This window comes from Saimiri boliviensis, chromosome 3 (genome assembly GCF_048565385.1).
Source record: "Saimiri boliviensis isolate mSaiBol1 chromosome 3, mSaiBol1.pri, whole genome shotgun sequence".
Lineage (NCBI taxonomy): Eukaryota > Metazoa > Chordata > Mammalia > Primates > Cebidae > Saimiri > Saimiri boliviensis.
Genome location: NC_133451.1, coordinates 57,887,615 through 57,911,138, shown reverse-complemented (window position 1 = coordinate 57,911,138; position 23,524 = coordinate 57,887,615).

Genomic DNA, 23,524 nt, shown 5'->3' with positions numbered 1-23,524 from the left:
AAATATTATCTGCAATTCTATAGAAGTAGTAGATATGTTAATATAGCAGCTTTCCAAAGACCACTCTGGGAATCATAACTTGATAGAATATAGCTAAATCAATACTGAGAAGAAAATGTGTAACACTAAGTGCTTATATTAGAAAAGGTAAGAAGATAATCTGTATTTTCATTCCAAGTAATAACAAAAAAGGTCAAAAGAAACCAAAGTAGCCAAAGGAAGGACATAACAAAGAAAAGCAGGAATCAACAAAATTGGAAAGAAAAAACTATGGGAAAAAAATTGATACAATAAAGTATTCCAGTTCTTTAAATGAATCAGTACAGTTGTTAAAACTCTAAATGATCTGACAAAAATTAAAACAACAACAACAACAATATCCAGGATAAAAACTACAAGTTCTGCTGTCATTTAAAAATTAATAAGGGAATACAACACTATGCACATAGATTCAACTTTATGCTCGTAGATTCAACAACTTAAAAGAAATAAACTAATTGATTGTAAACCACAAACTAACATGACTTAGTCAAGAGTGTATAGATAATCTGAAGAATCCAGTAGCCATTACATAAATTGAATGTGTAACTAAAAATTCCCCCTTAAAATATGTCTATAGATCCAAGTAGTTTCGGTAATAAATTTTGCCAAACATTGAAAGAAGAATTAACCTCAAATTTATAGAATCTATTTTAGGAAAAGGAAGAAGAGAAAACATTTCCCAACTTATTTTTATGAAACCAGTATTACCTTCATACAAAAACCAAAAACAGTACGAATAAATAATTTTTGAAAGGAATAGATAAGTATAAACCAATATATCTCATGAAATTAAGAATGAAAATCATTTTAAAAAACAAATGAAATTCAATAATGCAAAGAAAAAATATATGCAATGATCAAATGGGATTTTTTCCAGGTATGCAAGCCTTATTCGACATTTACAAGTAATGAATCAAATTTACCACATCAACAGTCTAAAAAAGAAAAATTATGTGCTCATATAAATAGTCAAACAAAAAGCATTTCACAAAATCCAAACCCACTCATGACAAAACTCTCAACAAGTTAAAAATAAAATAGAATAGCTTCAACTTAATAAAGGCATCTACAAACTACCTACGACTAATATTATGCTTACTGGAGAAAGTCTGAAGTCTTTCTCCTAAGGTGAAGAATAAGGCAAATATATCTGGTCTCAGGACTTATTCAACATATAGCATTGGATGCTCTAACTAGTGAAATAAGACAAGACAAGACAAGACAAGACAAGGGAAAGAAAGGGGAGAGAGAGAGAAGAAATAAAGAGAAAGGAAGAAAGAAGAAGAAAAGAAGAAAGGAAGGAAGGAAGGAAGGGTCACAGGGATTGAAAAGGAAGAATGAAAATGGTCCTTATTTATAAGTTATCTATGAATGAAATCCCAAGGAAACCACAAAAAGAAATGCAATATATATATATATATATATATATATATATATATATATATATATATATTTCTATAACTAATTAGTAATTTTAACAAAGTCATAGAATATAGAATCAACACAAAAATCAACATGAGGAAAATAAAACTTAAAAATAAAATATGACTAGTATAAGGAAAATGAAATATCTAGGTCTAAATTTGATAGAAATATGTACATGTATGCTGAGAATGCTGATCATAAAATGCTAGTTAATGTAATCAATGAAGAACTAAGTAAATGAAGACACATAGTATGTTTACGAATTGAAAATTTCAATATAGTAAAGTTGTCAGTTTTATCCAATGGACCCAGAGGGTTAGTGCAAATGCCAATATCAATAATGTTTATTGTAGAGACAGAATAGCTTATTCTTATATTTATATACAAAGGCAAAGCACCTAGGGAAGCTAAAACAATTTTGAAAAAGAAGAAGGCAGAAGAAATTATTTTAGCCATATTAAAGCAAACTGTATAACTATGGTAATCTATAAAGTATAATACTGGTGGAGAGATAGAATGATAAATCAGTGAGACAAAATAAAGAATACAAATAGATCCACACAAATATGCTAAACCAATTTTTGTCAAAGGTGAATGCGAAAGCAATTTCAAAGAAGAATGTTTTCAACGAATGGTCCTGTAGCAAGTGGATTTATGTAGGGAGGAAAAAAAAAAAAAAAAAAAAAAAAGAGAGAGAGAACATCAGCCTAAACCTCACACTTATGCAAAAATTAAGTCAGAATTAATCATAAACTTAGATGTAAAATGCAGAACTATATAATTTCCAGAAAAAAAAAAATTAAAAATCTTCCACAATATAGAACTAGGCACAATTTCTAGCCTTGACACCAGAAGCTTTAGTCATAAAAGTAAATTTGGTAAATTAGAACTCATCATTTAAAAAAAAGATGCTTTGCAAAAGATTTGGATACAGGGATGAAAGGACAAATGGGAAAATGCAAATCACATATCCGGTGAAATATTGGTATCTAAAATATATATTCTCAAAACTCAAAAGAAAAAAAAACATTGAAAATGGGCAAAAGATTTTCATTTCACCAAAGAAAATATGCAGATGGGAAATATGAACATAAAAAATTCAACATCATCAACCATTGTGGAAACGCACATTAAAACCATAATAAGATATCTCTACTGACTCATCCGAATGGCTATAATTTAAAAAAATATATATATATGACAATACTAATTGCTGGCAAAAGCATGAAGGAAATAAATAACTCATTCATTGCTTCCAGGGAATGTAAAATGGAACAGTTACTCTGAAGAAGTGTTTGGACATTTTTAATAAAACAGCATACATTTCCATTTGTCTTAGTAATTATACTCTCGGACATTTATTTTAGAATAAACAAAATGTTAGGGTCGCATACACACACAGATGTACCCAAATATTCATGGCAGCTTTTTTGTAATAGTAAAAAACTGAAAACAAAACAAAACAAAAAAACGGGTGTCTTCAAGGATGAATTATTAAGTAAACGGTGGTATATCCATACCATGAAACTCAGCAGTAAAAAAGAGCACTTGGATGAAGCTGAAGGTAAATAAATAGTGAAAAAGTTCAATCTCAAAATGTTGCATGTTGTATAAATACATTTATGTAATATTCTTGAAATGTGAAAGTACAGAAATGGATACCTGGATGAGAGCCAATGTTGCTTTAAAAGGGCCATAGGAGAGATCTTCGTGGTAATAAAATTGTTCAGTATCTTGACTGTTTCAATGTCAGTATACTCATTGTAATATTGTACTATTAATGTTCTTATCTATTATATTCCTGTCTCTGTTGTGATATCAATTTCTTAAGATTCTTCTATATGGGGCAGGGTCGGGGGTGCCCTGGTTAAGAGTACATAGGATATATATCCTTATTGTTTCTTACAGCTGCTTGAAAGTTTTTTTTTAAGTATAATTTTTATTAGATTTAATTAACTTGATTTAAGAACTCTATACTATTGATTATTCTCCTGCACCACTAGTGTTCCAACTTAGTTATCCTTCTACATCTCTACTTGTTCACATTTTATCTTCTTTATTTTCTTCATCTCTCCAACTCCTATATCCCTGAGTACTCCAAGATTCTGTCCTCAGGACCCTTATCTTTTTATTCACATTTAGTCTACTCCAGAACTAAACTATAAATATTATCTCTGTGCTGAGTCTCAGATTTTATATATAATTCTTCACCCTCAGCATTCCAGAGACTTGAATCCAATCGCCTACCTGTTTTCATCTGAATGTTTATGAGTCATCATAAATATATTTGTAATATAGATCTCCTGATCTTTCCTCCAAAATGTCTTCCAATACTCTCACCTATTTCAGTAAAAGGCATTGTAGTTTTCTAGTTAAGTTGCTGATGCCAGAATCTCTTATTTATCTTGGATTCTTTTTCACTCATTCTTTTCTGGAATACAATCAATTAACAATTTATCTTACGTCTTAAAAAGACTTCAAATATTTTGCCACTTCTTACTACATTCAGTGCTACCATTTTGCTTGACCCGCCATTACTCCGATTCTTAGAATAACTTTCAAAGGTTTTGTTTGTTTGTTTGTTTGTTTGTTTGTTTTGGTTTATTTCTGATTTCTTCTGCCCTCTTGTTGCAACCCACAGTCTATCATGGTACAGAAACAATAATTAAGATGCTTCAAAAGTTGCATTTTATCTGACATTACTCTACCTTTGATCCTCTTCCTCTTGTAGACATCATCATTCGATAAGTCACACATTTTCCTTATTTCTCTAATTCTTAAGTATATCTTTCTCTCCCACCAGAGGTAAAACAGTGTGGAGGCAGAATTTTTGGCTATTTTGTTTCCTAAAAAACACCTACTGCAAGAACATTCCTTAACACATGGTAGACATTTGATAAATATGTGTTAAGTACAGGAATAAAAAATGAATTTATAAAATATATAGTTAATAAGACTTGAAATTACATGAATGTAAAATATAAGTAAGACTAATAATTTTATATGACACAAATTTCTTCTGTGAGTGACTGAGAATTGATGATTACATGAAATGAGAAACTATGTAACACTAGTTTAATAAGGGGTCAAAAGAAGACGATTTTTTAATATGCCAGATTTTGAAAAAAAATAATATTAATGAATTAACATGAAATTGGCAATTGAAATTTAATATAAGAAGGAAAGCTAGCCTAACACATGGATTAGCAAATGGGCAGGTCATTTCTGAATTTCTTAAAATGCATACATTAAAACATTTATTTTTTCTGCTGTTATTTTCTGCATAATGCCCATATGGTAGGACAGATTTTAACCCAATTTGTGGTTATATTTTGAATGGTTACTTAAAATGCAGGTCTTGTAGTTTCCTGGATACTTACCTTGGAGCTTAAGGAGAACCTAAAATGTCTTTTCAGTCTTCCTCAAGGGCAGGTAGAGCTGAAAAATATCTCTAGAAGTTCATTTTGACCATTGAATGGTAGAGACGTACCAATATATGTCTACATGCTATGGATAATTAAAACACACAGTATTGTAAAATAGGGTCTCTAAATGAAAATAGCACTGACAGGTGTTTGAAATCACAAATTCTGATATGCAAGAGGGCCTGTTTTCTCATAGAAAGGTCTAAATGTGTGTTCCAGGATGAAGAGCAGCAGGATTTATCTACTTTTGTTAATGATCTTCCCAATAGAGAGGCCAGCAATTTAATAGAATGGTTTGAAAAAGGTAATAATTAATTTATAGCTTATAGAGTTGCAGAAGCAGCTATCACAATAATTAACTTTGAATGCTAACACTTGTCCATAGATTTTAGTTGAGTACCATACTTCAAAGTCTGAACACATTGCCTCTGTTTGGTTTCACTGCCACCGACTGAATAGTAATGCCTTTGTTGATGTTCAAAGGAATAACAGGTGGGATTTTGGTACATTATATTTCAAAACAACTATGATTAGGCATTATTCAACAAAAATCTGTTTGTTTTTTTTTAACCTGCCTAAGGAAGGTCTTTAGTCTGAACTTCCAATGTTTAAGGCATTGATAAACCCAGGCTGCAGGTACACTTCCTCCCCACCCACATAACCTTTCTTGAATTTGAATTTTAATGTTTCATGAAGATTTAATAACAATACAATTTGATCACCTACTTACATTTAAACAGAAACAATATTGAATTATTGTAACACTCTAGCACTTTTTCTGTAAAACCAGACAGTGTCTATCTGGACTACATTCTCTTTTCTTCATGGTAGGCAGAAAAAAGTAAGACAAATAAGATTCAATGACGAGAAATAATGAAATGGATATAAACAATAGAAACACTAGAAAATATAGGTGTTTCTCACTAACAAAATTAAAATGAAGCTAGTCATATGCCTTATAGCAATAATTTTGGTCAGACAGACAATGGGATTTATTAGATCCAATTGAAAGAGAGTAGTTTTAGAGAAAACAATTCAAATTTAGTGTGTAGGATTTTACTTCTCTCTAAATGTTTAACTCATCTATTATGCTCTGTTAAGAATATGACTCCTCTTGAAATTGTTTGAACATTATACTTCTACTTTATGGTGCATAATGTGAGGCAGAAATTAGTGGGTCATTCACAAATGACACAGAATAAAGAATAATTTAAAGGGCTGTCCTATCAAAAAATGTAGTGTTTAATTGTGTTGTGCTGCTTGATTGGAATTGTTAGCTTGGTCCAGAGTCTACATTGCATAATTTAGCTCCTTTTAATTTTAAAATCATTGAGACAATGATTATCATTTAATGCTATAGCTTCTCACTTGCCATTGTATGCTAGGAGTCTGGAATACAGTCAACATTGGGCAATAAAAATATTAATTTTAGCTATACTCTAATAGAAAAAATATATGTATACTGTTTCTGATAGAGAAATTTCTTGGCATTACTATGTCTTGGATATCAGAAAACCTGGATCTATATCTTCATTTTTCCTTTATGCATATGGATAAACTTGAGCAGATTACATAATCTTTCTGGTATTCATTTGCTTACATCACCTTAAAAATTACCACCAGTTCTCAAAATAATTCTGATCATATACATAATATTCTGATGAATATAATCAATTTAGACTCTATACTGACTTTCATTTAATATCAGTACTGACTTTTCTAGTTACTGGGGGATACTAAATGTTTAAATACAACACAAAGAAGAAATGTGTGGGCACATGTTTATTTTAGACTACAACCGGATGTGATAACTATAATGAAGATCCTCTCCCATCTTCATTTTATCCTGTCATTTCTCTAGTTCCTCTCCAAACTTTCTGTTACATAGTGGGCTCCCAATGCCTCAAAATGGGAGTCAGATACAGCCCAGAGAAGGAAAATGTGTTATTCTTGCCTTGTCTTTGAGTTTTCAAAACCTAAGACTTGTGGTGATGAGGTGAGACGGTGAGAAATTAGAAAATTTGGAATCTAAACAAATTGTTTCAGAAAAACAAAAACAGCATCACTTTTCTGGGCTGGAGCTACCATGTGAACTAAGAAAGAGACCACTATACTGGTCTAAGAATAAAATTCTATAGCATATTTCTTGGTCAGAGACCTAGGAAGTCATTCAAAAACCAAAGAGGAAATGAGATATGCAATGTAACTCAGTAGATGAAGTTATGGTGCTATCAGTAAAATTCCTGTGCCCTATAACAGCAAGGAAAAAAACAAAAATATCTGTTGGATATATTGTCCTCTGCCACACAAAGGCAACTGCTAGTTATACATAGAATTGTAAGAGGTTTCTATTATATCTTTACGATGATGTCGTCTCCTTTTGCTCTTGTGTAGGATCACTTAATCAAGTTCTGTTTCCTTGCCCCAGTTGACTTTGCACTTGTCATGAGACTTGCTTTGACTCATGGGATGTTGACAGGAATATGTATTTGTTCTTCTTCTCCTTATGCCTGTTACAAAAAGACAAGCTACCGAGATTCTTTAGCCTGAAACCTGGAATGGAGAAGACCTGACCTGGTTTTTAGCCTGCAACTAAATTTAGCTAAACACAGTCAAGCCAGGCCAAATCACAGCCAAAATACAAACTACTGGGTAACACATTTTGTTATTGTAATGTACTACTGAAATTTTGGTAGTGTTTAATAACAGCAAAAATTAACCACTGCAATAATTGACAGAAGATATGCTGATTTATATTAATTGCTAACCACAAAGAAAAATTTTAATTTTAATTTGAGAATTCTACATATGCCCACGAAAACAAACAGAATGCTCTAAAATCTCTTTGGGATTTAGAAAGTATACCGGAAATTGGATAGTGGAAATATCCCAGTCGATCAAAATTAAGTTTTTTCTACCCAACTGAGAGACAGTGTTAAGTGAACAGAGAGATAAACATGGAGATTAAAGAAAACTGGAAATTTAACATCTTTAGAGATCCATTGTTTAATTTAATAGTTGCTAGCAACATGTGACTATTTAAATAAACTGCAATTAAATAAAGCTAAAAGTTCAATTTCTCAATCACACTTGCTGTGTTTCAAATCTTAATAGCCATATATCGTTATTGACTACCTTAATAAAGAGGATATATTATAAACTATTCTTCTCATCACAGAGAAGGTTTTATGGGACAGTAATGGGACAGTTGTATGGGACACAGGTATTGGTAATTTAGCCTTGTCATAATAAATAAATAAGATAAAATGATAATACTCATTTTCTCATGTTGGGCAGAAAGGAGGTTATCAAAGGTTGTACGTATTATTATTTGTAAATATTCACTTTTGCCTCCCTCTCTATTAATGTAGGCCTTGGTCCTATAAGTTCTTTGCTCATATACATATGAGTACTATTGTCATGTATCATGTTTGGGCAGAAGCTTTAAATGTAACTGCATTGTTCTCTCCTCTTCTTTGCTCTTCTCCTTTGATGTAAAATGAGTATGTCTCGGAAAGGAGCTGCTTCTTATTCCAGGTTCAAGAATTAGACAGCAGGTGGAGCAAAAACAGGCTAGAGCATACCTACAGCGAGAACGGATCCAGAGCCAAATTGCAATCCTCATACAATGTGAGAGATAGTATTTCTTGTAAATCACTGAATTTTGAATTATTTTATTCCTCCTGCAAATCTAATGACTATCAAGTTGATTTAAAGAAAAGGGAATTTTCAGTATACAAAACAAAAATCTAATCTGTTGAGTTTGAGCTGATAGCAAAATGCTCTGGGGAAGATTCCCAGTAGGATATTTAGTAGATACTGGGTTCTAGAACGGAGAAGAAATGTTACGGCAGGTAATAAAACATTTGTACACCAACTGCATGGAGACGAATATTGAATCTTGGGAATAGATGCTGCTATCCAGGTAGAACTCACAGTATAGAAAATAAAATATTGTTATAGTGGATGCATTTTAAGTTATTTTATAAACTTCCAGGTATATATTCACCTTTCTTTAGATAAAAGATTATAATAATTGCAATTTGGAGAAGTGCCTCATCCTCTGACCTGGATTTGATAGTTTTGGCTTTATTCAAAACTCCAGAGGTGGGTTTTCTCTGAGTAAACCAATCAGAATAGCTCATCCTCCCACACACAATAATCACTTCAGGGTGAATGTATCATATCTCATAATCAATAAGACATGAGAAAGTATGTGTGAGACTTCAGGGTAACAGATCTCTTTTTAATATGAATAAAAACACATTATTTTCTCCTGGTTAGCATGGTGTGATTGATTATGTGAGATTTACAAGATTTAAGCAGATTTTCTGAGGATGCAGGAGTAGGAATTACCTATGTAGAACCTAAAATGGAAATGAATACCATAATGGAAACGAGCAAATGATGAAGAAAAGCACAAAACAAAGCAATAATCAGGATGCTTGATGGCATTGTTTCAGAACTGTATAAAACCTTATATCATCCAGTACATGTACTCTAGTGACTGACTCAGTTTGATTTGGGTTTTCCATGTGATGTAACAAAGTCTTATCAGGTATACATAAAAGTCACACATGCTTAAAATAACCAGAAAAAATATGTTATTAAGCACTGAAATTATGCACAACAGGAAACAAAGTGAAAACAGAAAATCTAGAGTCATGGAAGAGTGTTTCAAAAAAAGGAAGAATCACTAGTTCAGATGCTACTCAAAAATACAGTAAACAGGAATCATGATATTTACAAAGTTTTCAATGAAACTAGTAGCAGGAAAACATAGAATAAAGCAGGTTAAATGATATAGTGGAGATAAAAGAGAGGTTTCCATACTTTGAAGAATAACTAGGAAATTTTGAAATAGACATGGTATTTTTATTTTAAATGTTTACAACAAATAAGAGTTGTACATATTTATAGTGTACACGTGAAATTTTGATAGAAGCATATAATATGTAATGATTAAATCAGTGTAATTGGGATGTGTACTGTCTCAAGCATTTATCATTTGTGTTAGCACTATTCCAATTCCATTCATATAGTTATTTTGAAATAAACAAGAAAGTGTTGATAACTGTGGTTGCCCTATTGTGCAGCAAACAGTAGATCTTATTCCTTCTATGTAACTGCATTTTTGTGCCCATTAACCAACACCTCTTTCCTCCCACTGCTCACAACTCTTCCCAGTCTCTTGTAAACATCATTCTGCTATCTCCATAAGAACATTTTTTTAGCTCCCACATATGAGGGAGAACATGTCTTTCTTTCAGTGCCTGGCTTATTTCACTGAACATAATGTACTCCAGTTTCATTCATGTTATTGCAAATAACAGGATTTCATTATTTTTATGGCTAAAAAATATTTCTTTGTATATATGTAACCACATTTTCTTTATCCATTCATCCATTGATGGGACACTCAGATTGATTCAGTAGCTTCACTATTGTGAATAGTGCTGCAATAAACATACGCTTATTCTAGAGCTAAAGGTGGACAAACCTCACAAAGAAATTTGCCTATAAAGGAGGAAAGACAGGTAAGGTAGAAGGTGTAGTATTTAATGAACTTGAGGCAAGCACCTTATGCTTTGATTTTGTAATCTGTGTTTTTTAAGTTTTCATACATAGGATCATTTTTAAAAGCTGTTATGAACCATATAATGATGTGTTGGTCAGTGATGGACTGCACTTACAATGGTACTCCCAGAAGATTATAAAGGAGCTGAAAATCCCTACCAACTAGTAACATAGTAGCTTTCATATGACCATAGCTCATAGTAGCTTTCATATGACCAAAGCTCAGTGCATTACTCAAGTGTTTGTGGTGATGCTAGTGTAAACAAATCTACTGGGCTTCCAGGCATATGAAATTATAAGGTTGAGTGTGGTGGCTCACACTTTGGGAAGTCGAGGAGGGCAGATTACTTGAGGTCAGGAGTTTGAGACAAGCCTGGCCCACACGGCAAAACCCCATCTCACTAAAAATACTGTATATACATATATATATATATATCCGGGTGTGGTGATGCATGTCTGTAATCCCAGCTACTCAGGAAGTTGAGGCACGAGAATGGCACGAGGCGGAGACTGCAGTTAGTCAAGATCATGCCACTGCACTCCAGCCTGGGTGACAGAGTGAGACTCCATCTCAGAAAGAAAAAGTAAAAGAAAATATAGAACGTACAGCACATGCAATTACATACAGTACATAATACTGATTCTGAAAATAAACAACTGTGTGTTTATTATTTTACGTTTTATGCTATATTTTTATTGTTATTTCAGTGTGTGTCTTTTACTTATTCAAAAAAGTAAACTGTAAAAGAGGTTAAGGCAGGTCCTTCAGGAGTTATTGCAGAAAAAGTCTTGTCATCATCGGAGATGACAGCTCCACATGTTATTGCCGCTGAAGAACTTCCAGTGAGACAAGATGAGGAGGTGGAACACAGTGATATTGAAGATCCTGACCCTAGGTGTAGGCCTAGGCTAATGTGTGTTTTTGCCTTGGTTTTTAACAAAATCTTTTTAACATTTTTTTGATGAAAAATTTTGAAAATGGAAAAAAAAAAAAAACGCTATAGAATAAGGACATTTAAATCATAAAAGAGTCAAAAAAATTTTTTTAAAGTTTATAAAGTAAAAAAGTTGCAATACGTTATTTTTTACTGAGGAAATGATTTTTAACAAATTTTGTATAGCATAAAGGTGCAGTGCTTATGGTGCAGTGTACAGTAATGCCCCAAGTCTCATCACTCACTCACTGACTCCCCAAGGGAAACTTCCAGTCCTACAAACTCCGTTCACAAAAAGTGTCTCATTAAAGTGCACCATTTTTATCTTTTAAACCATATTTTTACTGTATCTGTCCTATGTTTAGATACACAAATACTTACCATTGTGTTACAATTGCCTACATTATACAGTATTGTAATATGCTGTACAGGCTTGTACCCTAGGAGCAATAGGCCATATTTTATAGCTCAAGTGTGCAGTGGGCTAAACCACCTAGGTCTGTGTAAATACATTCTATGATGTTGATATGGTTTGGCTGTGCTGCACCCAAATCTCGTCTTGAATTTCCACCTGTTGTGGCAGGGACCCCCTGGGGGATAATTGAACCACGGGGGCCGGTTTTGTCCATGCTGTTCTCGTAACAGAGAAAAAGAATCTCATGAGATACGATGATTTTAAAATCGGAGTTTTTTTCTCTTGTTTGTTGTTATGTGAGACATGCCTTTCACTTTCTGCCATGATTGTGAGGCCTCCCCAGCCACGTGGAACTGTGATTTCAATAAATCTCTCTCTCTCTCTCTCTCTCTCTCTCTCTCTCTCTCTTTCTCTTTGTAAATTGCCCAGTCTCAGGTATGTCTTTATCAGTAGCATGAAGACAGACCAATACGGGTGTTCACACAGTAACAAAATTGCTTACTGATGCATCTATCAGAACACATCCCTGTCATTTTACAAGCCATGTATGTATAACATGTTAATGTAAAGGAATAGACAAACTGAAAATATATGAGAGATTTACAATAACGAAAAGGATCAACATCACTAGGAATGTGGGAGAAAAGGGTGGCAAAGCCTCAGACAGAAGGAAAGATTCTCCTTTAATTATGAAAAGAGGGAGAGGGGAAAAAATGGCCAGAGAAAGGCAACTTTCTAAATGTGGTATTAAGAAGTCAAAACAGAGCATATGGAAAACAGCGCTGAGGGCTTGTTTAGTATTGGGAAAAAAGGATTTATATTGTGTTGTATAATATTAGGTTGTGTGTTTGTGGGTCTCATTTGGATGTGGCAGTCAGCCGGAATAATGGTAGAATTTATTGCAGAAAGGATTCATTTATTCTAGGTACTGCACTCCTCAGTAAATGAGAGGGAGTTCTAATATACTTAGTAAAATAATAGCGACTAAAATCATGCTGTTGGAGGAATAGGCACAGCCAGATGGCATAATGCTCAAAGGAACAGATGCTTTTAACATGAGGGTGGAGCAGCAATGATCCTGAAACTACATTTGGGAGTGAATTGGATGTGATCTCTGCTTCCTAGCACTAATGTAGGCGGGGTGCAAGATAATGAGGAAGCTGTAATAGGAGTTATACTCTTAGCAGATAGCCACATTTTACTTAGTGCAATGAGATAAGGGCAAAATACAGGGAAAATATTTAGGTTATGGGAGAGATATTTTAGTTGAGACTGTGAGTTCCAGAAAGCAGGATGACACATTTTGGAAAAAAAGAAAGACAATGTGAGAAAGAGCTGGGATAAAGGCAATAAATACTTTGTATATAACGAAAATCACTGAAGTGTTTACTTTCAAGAAGTTAGTTTTAAGTAGGTGAATTATATTTCAATTAAAATATTTTTTTTTTTAAAAATTAAGAAGAGTACTAAAGTTGCCATCATGAATACTGATACCACGTGGGAGAAATTATCTGAAAAAAATTTTTTCAAAGGAATTAATTCCATCCAAAACCTGCAGAAGAAAGTTTGTAGGAGAAAGATTTGCAGGAGAGACTGTTCACTCTCTCTGTAGTGCTGGATCAGCTGGCTGATAGGGAAGCTTTGAGCACTGAAAAGCACATCACCATGGGCCACAAAATAAAAAATTCTGAAGGAGGACAAAAGAAATAAGGAATCAGACACACACTAATGAAATTACAACAACAACAACAAAAGTACATGGATGTTTCTAAGAGCTTTATTCACAATTGTGAGAATTTGAAAGCAACCTAGATATCCTTCAATACCTGAATGGATACATAAACTGTGGTACATTCAGACCATATTAGGGCCAAAGAAAAATGTGCTCTCAAACCAGAAAAGGCAAAACAAAAACAAATGTATGCTGCTAAGTGAAAGAAGTGAATCTGAAAATGTTATGTACTGTTTGGCTCCAATAATGTGACATTCTGGAAAAGGTAAAACTATGGAGATATTAAAAAGTAAGTGGTAGCCAGATGTTAGGGGAGGGGCTGCAGGAGGGATGAATGGAAAAATTAGAGGATTTTTAGGGTAGTGAAAACATTCTGAATGATACTATAATAATGAGAACACGGCATAATAACATTTGTCTATAACCCACAGAGTATACAACACCAAGAGTGAATAATGGAAACTATAGACATTGAGTGATGATGTGGCAAATTGCGTTCATCAATTGCAGCAAATACACTACTTTGGTGGAGGATATTGATAACAGGAAAGGCTATTCATGTGTTGGGGACGAGAGATATGTGGTATGTGTCTATCTTCCTTTGAATTCTGCTGTGAAACAAAAACTGCTCTAAAAAATAGTCTTAAAACATGTATTTGTATAGCATCATTATTTCCCAATGGGTAGGTACACTCTCGCTCTGCAAAAACAGATATTGTACATCATATGAAATGCATAAGTCCGCAACTTTCTGTCTTTTGTTCTGTCATAAATTTTTACTGTCCCACTGAAGTTCATTCTCTAAAGATGGGATTCAAATCAGAAAAAAAATAACAATATAAAAATATAAAAGAACAGAGATTGCAATGTACTTTTGTATATATCATCTATTATCAGGAGAAGAAAATATCTATTCTGTTCTAAGCTTAGTGTTGAATTTTGAATAGTGGGGAAAAACAGAAAATGAAGGCAGCCCTCACCGACAAATATTCCACAGAAATAAATCTGAGATGCTACAATATGGCAATTACATTGATATAATAGACAGGAAAGCCCCTGTAACAAATCTCAGGAGCTTCAACAGGAGGTAGACAGAGTGTGTTATCATGGAAGGATTCGCTTCATGTGAAATTCATTGAGTCTTAAGGGCCGTGTGTTGAGATTTTGTTATTTTAATATAGCTAGGATCGTTTTAAGAGGTTTAAAGGCTTTGCATTTTATACTAGAATAACACAAAGAAAATATTAAACAAGACAATTTAATGAAAGTAAAATCATAATTAATACAGGCCTATCAGGGTCTGAGAAGATGTGTAGAAAATTGATTGTGAGCAGAAATAGTCTGTATTATAGTTTCCTGATATGATTTTTTTTGGTAACTGAAAGAACTGGACAGTAGATAAAGGTAATAGGGTTTAAGGGTAAAAAGGAAAAAAAGTATATATATTTTCTGTAGAGAAAGTAAGCAGCTTGGTTTTGTAATTTATTTATAAGTAGTCAGTTCAAAAATATTAAATTATATAAATTAATTGATTCATAATTAAGAGAGTCTATGTTATTCTTACAATGTGAAAAGAGTAAAAAGATTGCCAACTTTTCATTACCCGTTGTTTAATGCCCACTGGAGTTTTAGTTCATGTTCTGGGCATTGATCAAAAGATTCTGACTTTGATTTCCTTGTTCTGTAGAGTTAAATAATTTAGACACTATTTTCATCTCAAAGAAAGGCCTCAAACACTCATAGGAAAATTGCAAGATTGCCCTCTAGTACTATTTTGTTTATCCTTATCTACCTTTGGAGGTATCTTGGTTAGAAGGAAAAAAAAAAAAAAAAAAAAAAAAAAAAAAAAAAAAAAAAAAAAAATCAGAGCTCCCTGTACCTGTACATAGTGTATTAGTACTTCAACAACAGCACATGAGGCAAAATTTCAGAAATGGCACTTATGGTCTCAGCAATTTCATAAGTTATTAAGCCTTTTGGGCTAATCTAATTTTTCAGTTGTAAGGTTTTAAAAATGAGATTAGGTATAGAAGGCTTATTTCCATTGGTGAGAAAAAAAAATAACCTTCAGACTTTTGTGAGTGGTAAGGTTACAGAGCAGCAGTGTAGATGTTTATAAAAGTAGAAATGGCGTACACTTCATCAATAGAATTGTTGATACAAGTGGGAATGAGACATACTAACGAGGAATATACTGAGTGGCTTTTTATGTATAAAAGAACCATTACTGAATTTTTAGAAAATTGTTAATATTTTGAAATTATTAATAGTAGATTTTAATAATTGTTAATAATAATAGTGATTAATATTAATAGTAAAGAAAATCTATTATTTCATATTAAAATATTATTTATTAATATTAGTATTATTTGGAGTAATAAACTTATCAATAATAGATTAATTTTTAAAAACACCGGGGTGCATTGTTTTGACGGAGTAAACAATAGAATAGAATTAAATATAGTTCAAAATAAAATGTAAATAAAGTGAAATGAAACAATAGACCAGAGTCAAAGGTGAAATCTCAGATAACTCAAAACTCATGATTAATATCCAGGTATAATCAACATGATAACTAAGGAAAGGAAATCATTTTGGAATAACTGCTGGTTAAAGCTTGGCAGGAAACTGGGATAAGATAGTGAAAGTGTTTAAAATATACTACCCTGGCACATTGACTATTATGAAATAAAGACACTTGAAAAATTGCAAGCACAAAAAGATCATGCTGACCTCTTTTCTGTTTTCTAAAAGCAGAAGATGAAATTCCTGTGTGAAAGGCACTCTCTCTATACAAGAAAGAAAGGCAACATCCTTATCTTCAAGGACGAGAAGTCAAGGCTGAGGGCTGAGAGAATACTGCTAGACCTTGCGAGAATGTCTCTTACCTTTTCAGCCTCCCCCATAATTGAGTCGCTTCTTCACAGCATACTACTCTTTGTCCAATTCAGTAAACATTGTATAAGGAGTTGATCCTTAACTTCTTCGCTCTTCACTTCTTTATGAAGGCTTCCATGCCACGTAAAACTTGTATTAAATAAGTGTGTATGCATTTCTCCTGTTGGTCTGTATTGTGTCAGTTTAATTCTCAAGCTCAGCCAAAAGAAACCCTAAAGGGGAGCCCAGCTCCCCTAAATAACCTTTTTCTTCTGAGCTCAGTTGAGAGCAGCTAATTAGGATATTGTCTTATATGTTCTCTATCTGCCCCCAACTCCAACAGGCTAAGAAATAGAACTAAACTTACTCTTGGTTACGGCAGAAAGGAGAAAGAGAAGATAACTGGGAATGGAGCAATTCACAGAGAAATTCCACTTAACAAAGGGCTAAACATTCATATATACACAAGAAACAAACAGGTAATATGAATTAATTGATTTAAGCATAAGACAAAAGGTAGTCACAGAAACTGCGAGGAGGGAAAGAATACAGTTGGTCACTGAAGGCATTGAAATTTAGAAGAAAATAAGTATGAGGTCCAAAACAGACAAATAAATGAAAAACAACAATAACAAAATGTGTATCAGTGGCCAGATAAAGTCCATGGACCACCAATTAGTTTCTTGCTTGTTAAAAAGACAGAATAAGTCATAGACAAGACAAGGACCTGTCTTTATAAATAAATTAATGTAGTAAATATATTGAAGGAAAGCATATGCCCGTAATAGAAAGAATAAAAATAAAACAAAAAATTTAAGTCAGAGAGGTGAACATTTTTAAAGTCTAGGCAATTTCCTAAATCAATGGGAGATGTAACCACAAAAATTATTCCTAAAACCTGATCTTTCTCAGGCCTTGAAAACATGTAGATTCCTAAAATTTAAAGCACATTTTAGGAAACACTATATAAGACAAGGTGTCCTATTATCTACAATGTCTACTTGTAAATTTCTGTTAAAGAACAGAAACATTCTTAAAGTGTTCCCAGCTTGTGGAATATAAGAATGCCCTGTCACCACTGCCTCTTCATCTTTAAAGCTGCACCCTCTCAATCTTATACCACCTTACCGCCTCTTCTCTTCTTCACTGAGATCACTCTTGTCCTGCCAGTGTCTGTGGTTTTGATCAGATATCATAGTTATTTCAAATTTTTTGGCCTACACCATGGTCTTATATTTCTCCATGTGGCTCTTAAGTTCTTTGTCCACCAAGAAAAGTTGGAACTCCAAGTAAATATAACCCAGAAACATGCTGTCCAGGATATACTGCTTTAATTAACATTAATATTGCTGTATCAGGTTGGACCAGTAATTTTTATATGCGGAAAGGCCTTCTATCTCATGTGTTTCCATCAAAGTAAAAGGATTATTTGGATTTTTTTAAAGACAGTATTTTTTTCCCAAGAAATATCCAGCATTTGGTTATTCTTTGCACAAAGAAGAACAATTAGAACACAGAACAATCACATCACAATCTTCATTCAGGAGAAACAAGAAATAGATACTTTCTCCCCCATTCCCCTTATAAAATACTGATCCTGGGATAGAATTAAAGGGAAACACCTTTTTCTTCTATGTGCAACCAAAGTTTAGATTTAGATTGAACGGGATATACTTTTCAGTTCTGAACTGGATATTTTAATGACAAATTGAATATTCTCCTTATACTCCAAATTGATTGTATTCTATAATCTTCTGGGGAATCCAGTGAGGGTAAAGCCAAAGAGCCAAGAAAGTCAAATGCAAGATGACAACCTATAGGTAGATGCTTTCACCTGATTTAAAGGAATAAGAGTTCATCAGCAGAGCATACATGTGGCATTATCTGTAAGTGAATTTGGATTTATTATTTAAAATATAATTAAGTTACACAAATATGAGGATAATAGCATTATAATCATAACAATATGTTAGCCATAATAAACGATGTATTATTTTTAGAGGAATTAGGAGAACTTTGAAGAAGAAATAATTATCAGGAGATATAGCTTTGCCTGTATCTCCTGTAAAAATAATTTGCATGTGACCAAAACAATACTATTTAGAACATATTGCAAATCATTTGAGTTCTTGACAGAAGTGGCATTTTAAGTACAGTTTTCCAGAAGGTTTTTTTGTGATTTCTAAAAGAATTCTTAACAAGATCTATCAAAATACTATTTTCTATCTTATTTTGATTCAAATCATATGCTTTCCAAGCACCTGGATCTATCTGCCTGGCGATCTATCTATCTATCTATCTATCTATCTATCTATCTATCTATCTATTTATCTATCTATGCCAATGAATTGAAGAGATTTTGCTTAGTTGTTATTCACTTGACTATAACTTTCAAATGAAATGCCCACATTTCCATGGTTATGGTCAGAAAATCTCCTGCTTTCTTTATGTTGCGTCATCTGATCGTTAACCACGATGAGTGTTTAAAATACACATTTCTTCCATTATCCTTCTATTTCTTATTTCTGGTTTGTTCTTCATTGTGCTATCCTTTCCTATTTTTCACTTTCTTCCACACAAAACTTCAAATTTCAATACCAACACTATCTGAAACTTTATATTTTTTACTTTATTTAGCAGCACTTAGTTCAACTCTTAAGTGTCAGTCATAAAAACTTTTATTCAGTGAGCTATAGATGATCTGATGACTCAAGAGTTGAGTCTGTAATGGAAAAGTTTAAGGCAAAAATTCTTAGATGAAAAAGATCAAAAGAACTAAAACATTATTTATTATTTATGACTTGTTACTCATCCACTTCAAAAACAATTCAAGATGAACTGACTTTATTGAAATAAAATTTGAAATTCTTCATGTATGCTCCTTTCAAAGAGGAAAATTCCCTTTGACAAATATTATACAATAATAGCTAGTTGCAGAAAATGTGCAGAAGTAAGAGGTGATCGTACCTTTATTTTGCATTTATCTGAATTGAAACTTTCCCTTGTTGACCTTCAAAGAAGCCATAGTCAACTCTGGAATTGGACTGCTTCCATCTGAATACTGATTCTTCCCCACAACGGTTGTATGCAATTGGGCCAGATACTATTTCAGTGTCAATTTTATCACCTATAAAGTGGTAATAATTGTATTAAAATAGGTCAAAATGTTGTAGTGAGAATGAAATAAGTTAGTACATATTAACTTAGAAGAGTGTATCACAGTTAATACTTACATAATAAGTAATAATATTGTTGGATTATTTTTCAAAAACTTTGAAAATAATTCAGTTGTTCATATCGTTTATAAATTGGCTGATTCTAGAGAACAAATGTGTTACATTTTAAAAATGTATTATTGTATTGGGGTTCCCTAGAGGGACAGAACTAATAGGATAAACCTTGTGAAGCTTAGTACAGAGTGTTATCCTATTAGTTCTATAATTAATAATACATATGTAATATATATAACTAATAGGATATACATAAACAAATAGGAGATATATATCTCCTATTCTGTAGAGGGACAGATATATATCTCCTATTAGTTCTACATATAATTAATATAAATATATTATTCTAACATGTGACGTAGATATATTATTCTATTAGTTCTCTGCATATCCTATTAGTTATATGTAATATATATATATATATATATATATATATATATATATATATAAGTTTATTAAGGAGTTTAAACTCACAAGATCACTATATATATATATATATATATATATATATATATATATATATATATACAAGTTTATTAAGGAGTTTAAACTCACAAGATCACAAAGTCCCACAAAAGGCCATCTGCAAGCTGAGGAGCAAGGAAGCCAGTCCAAGTCCCAAAGCTGAAGAACTTGGAGTCCTATGTTCAAGGGCAAGAGGCATACAGCACAGGAGAAAGATGTAGTCTGGGAGACCAAGCCAGTCTCGTCTTTTCACATTCTTATGCCTGCTTTATACTTGCTGGAAGCTTGTTAGATGGTGCCCACCCAGATAAAGGGTAGGTCAGCCTTTCACAGCCCACTGAATAGAATGTTAATCTTCTTTGGCAACAGACACACCCAGGATCAATACTCTGCATCCTTCAAGCCAATCAAGTTGATGCTCATTATTAACTATCACAATAATTAATTATCCCTGAAGCCAAAACAAATTAGTTGTTTACCTAAAATTAAATAGTCTAAGATATTTAAACCAAGAGGTTTTTTTCATTTTCCTTTTAAACTAAGCCAAGGTAATTTTATTTTACTATGGTCAACACAGAGGTTTATTTCTTATAGAAATTCTATTTTAACTTGTGGGTCTTTAGTAAGGGAACTGTTAGGTAAAGGACAGAATAAATAAATTTTGTCCTAAGATTCTAAAACTAAAAAATACAAAGAAAAACCAATTTTCAGTGCATTTTTTGTAAAGAATAAAATTCTTGGTTTTTTTTTTTTTTTTTGTATTTCAATTTTTTTTTATCTAAAGTTTATTTTTTATGTTATTTTTAAAGCCAATTTCAAAGTATCAAATTTTCATGAACAGGAAAATTCAAAAGTTTCAGTTCAGTACACACAGCAATTTTTCCTTGGTGAATGGAGTGTGCTCAATTTATAAAGAAAATTAAAATTATAAAACACCTTCACACCAAGTTTAATATGTAATATTAAATGAATATAACATTTTGGCAGCTGTAGATATTACACACACATCCACACATAAAATCATTTACAATTATATAACACACACACTATATATATATATACACACACTATATATATACATATATGTATATATACATATATACATGTATACGTATATGTATATATACACACACACAATTATATAACACACACTATATATAACACACACACTATATATATACACTATATATACATATATGTGTATATATAGTGTATATATATATAGTGTGTGTGTTATATAATTGTGTGTGTATATATACATATATGTATATATATACATATGTATATATACATATGTATATATATAGTGTATATATATAGTGTGTGTGTTATATATATATAGTGTGTGTTATATAATTGTGTGTGTGTTTACAATTATATATTGTATATATGTGTGTATATATATGTATCTATATAGATATATATGTGTGTATATATATGTATCTATATAAATACACACATATACATATCTATATAGATACATATATATACACACACAAACACACACACATATATATATAATATATAAGCTGATTTTTGTTTTCTACTTTGGTTTTGAATATATGAGTCATCAGAAAACCATGTAATAGCCAACTTTTAGAATACTATCAAGGTTAATATTAGTCCATGAAGCTTTTAACAAAATAAGAAGGAGGACTGAATAAATATAAACTTTCTAATATGACCTAGAATTATTCTCTGATATCAGATTTTAAACCAAAGCTTAAATTTATAGGTGATTTGCCAGTGTCAACCATAATAAGCATGTAAGATATCTAACATAGTTTTCCCTCGACAGGAACCTTTCTTGGTTCAGTTTTATTTCATTTGTTAAATTTGCCACTACCTATGAAGTGCATTTTGTCAAGTGAAACTTAAAGATATTAAAATATAATCATGATTATTTTCTCTCACAAGAAGTTTTACCAATATAGAAGTGTAAATGTACCAAAGTCATATGCAATAATATATTCCTTAGCTACATATGTGCATATTTGGTACATAATTACATCATACTTTGATGTCTAATATGTGACTAATATTTTAGTGATTATGAGCTTGAAAGAATAAAAAATGAATATCCTGTACTTTATTCTAGGAATTAGAAGTTTTTTTTTTCCCTTTAATTATAGATACTAGGGTTTTATTGTAAAACAATCACATTTATCAGTTTTTAAATAAATAATCCAAGTATTGATGTGATTTATATTTCACATGCATTTAAAATAAATTTATAGAAAATTATACATTGTGATGGTTAGTACTGAGTGTCAACTTGATTGGATTGAAGGATACACAGTATTGATCCTGGGTGTGTCTGTGAGGGTGTTGCCAAAGGAGGTTAACATTTGAGTCAGTAGACTGAGAAAGTCTGACCCATCTTTAGTCTGGGTGGGCACAATCTAATTAGCTGCCGTGTAGACAGAATAAAAAGCAGGCCTGAGAATGTGAAAAGATGAAACAGGCTTAGCCTCCCAGCCTACATCTTCTCCCACACTGGATGCTTCCGGCCTCGAACACTGGACTCCAAATTCTTCAGCTCTGGAACTTCAGCTGGCATCCTTGCTCCTCAGCTTGCAGATGGTCAGTTGTGGGACCTTGTGGTCCTGTGAGCTAATACTACTTAATAAACTTCCATACATATATGGAAGTTTTATATATGGGAGATATATACATATATATATATATATATATATATATATATATATATAATTATATATATAATTATATATATAGGAGATACATATACACATAATATATATACATAATAGAGAACTAATATATAAATATATATCTCCTGTATATATTCTATTTTATAGTTATTATATAAACAGGATATATATATATATATATATATTTATATTAGTTCTCTATTATATATATGGTACATATTTGTATCTCCCATATGTATAATTATATATATAATAGATATATATGGGAGATTATTATATATATTCTAATATATATAGTTCTGTGCCTTTAGAAAACCCTAATACATCCTTTAACCAGAATGCCAAATTTTTATTTGCAGTAAAATGTGTAGTGGCTTGTTACTGTTCATGATAGTGGACTAGAAGAAGCTAGTGACACCTATCTCATGGAGAAGAATCAAAATGGAAAGGAAATAATAACACTTTAAGGACATCTTCTAAATGAGCACACTAGAATTCATCAGAGAAGCAGTACAAACCATGGAAAGCAGAGGAGAACAAAGCTGGGATGCCTGCTGAGCTGGGACCTGTGTGAAGCTGGGGGACGGTCCCTCGAGCAGGGAAGGCATGAGTGAGAGAAATTCCAGGGTTCCACACTGCTGCCATGGACTGTTGGAATCCTATCCAGGGGAAAGCCCCCTCAATCCCCCTAGGCCTCCAGAGGGACACAGGAAAGCTACCTGGAGACTT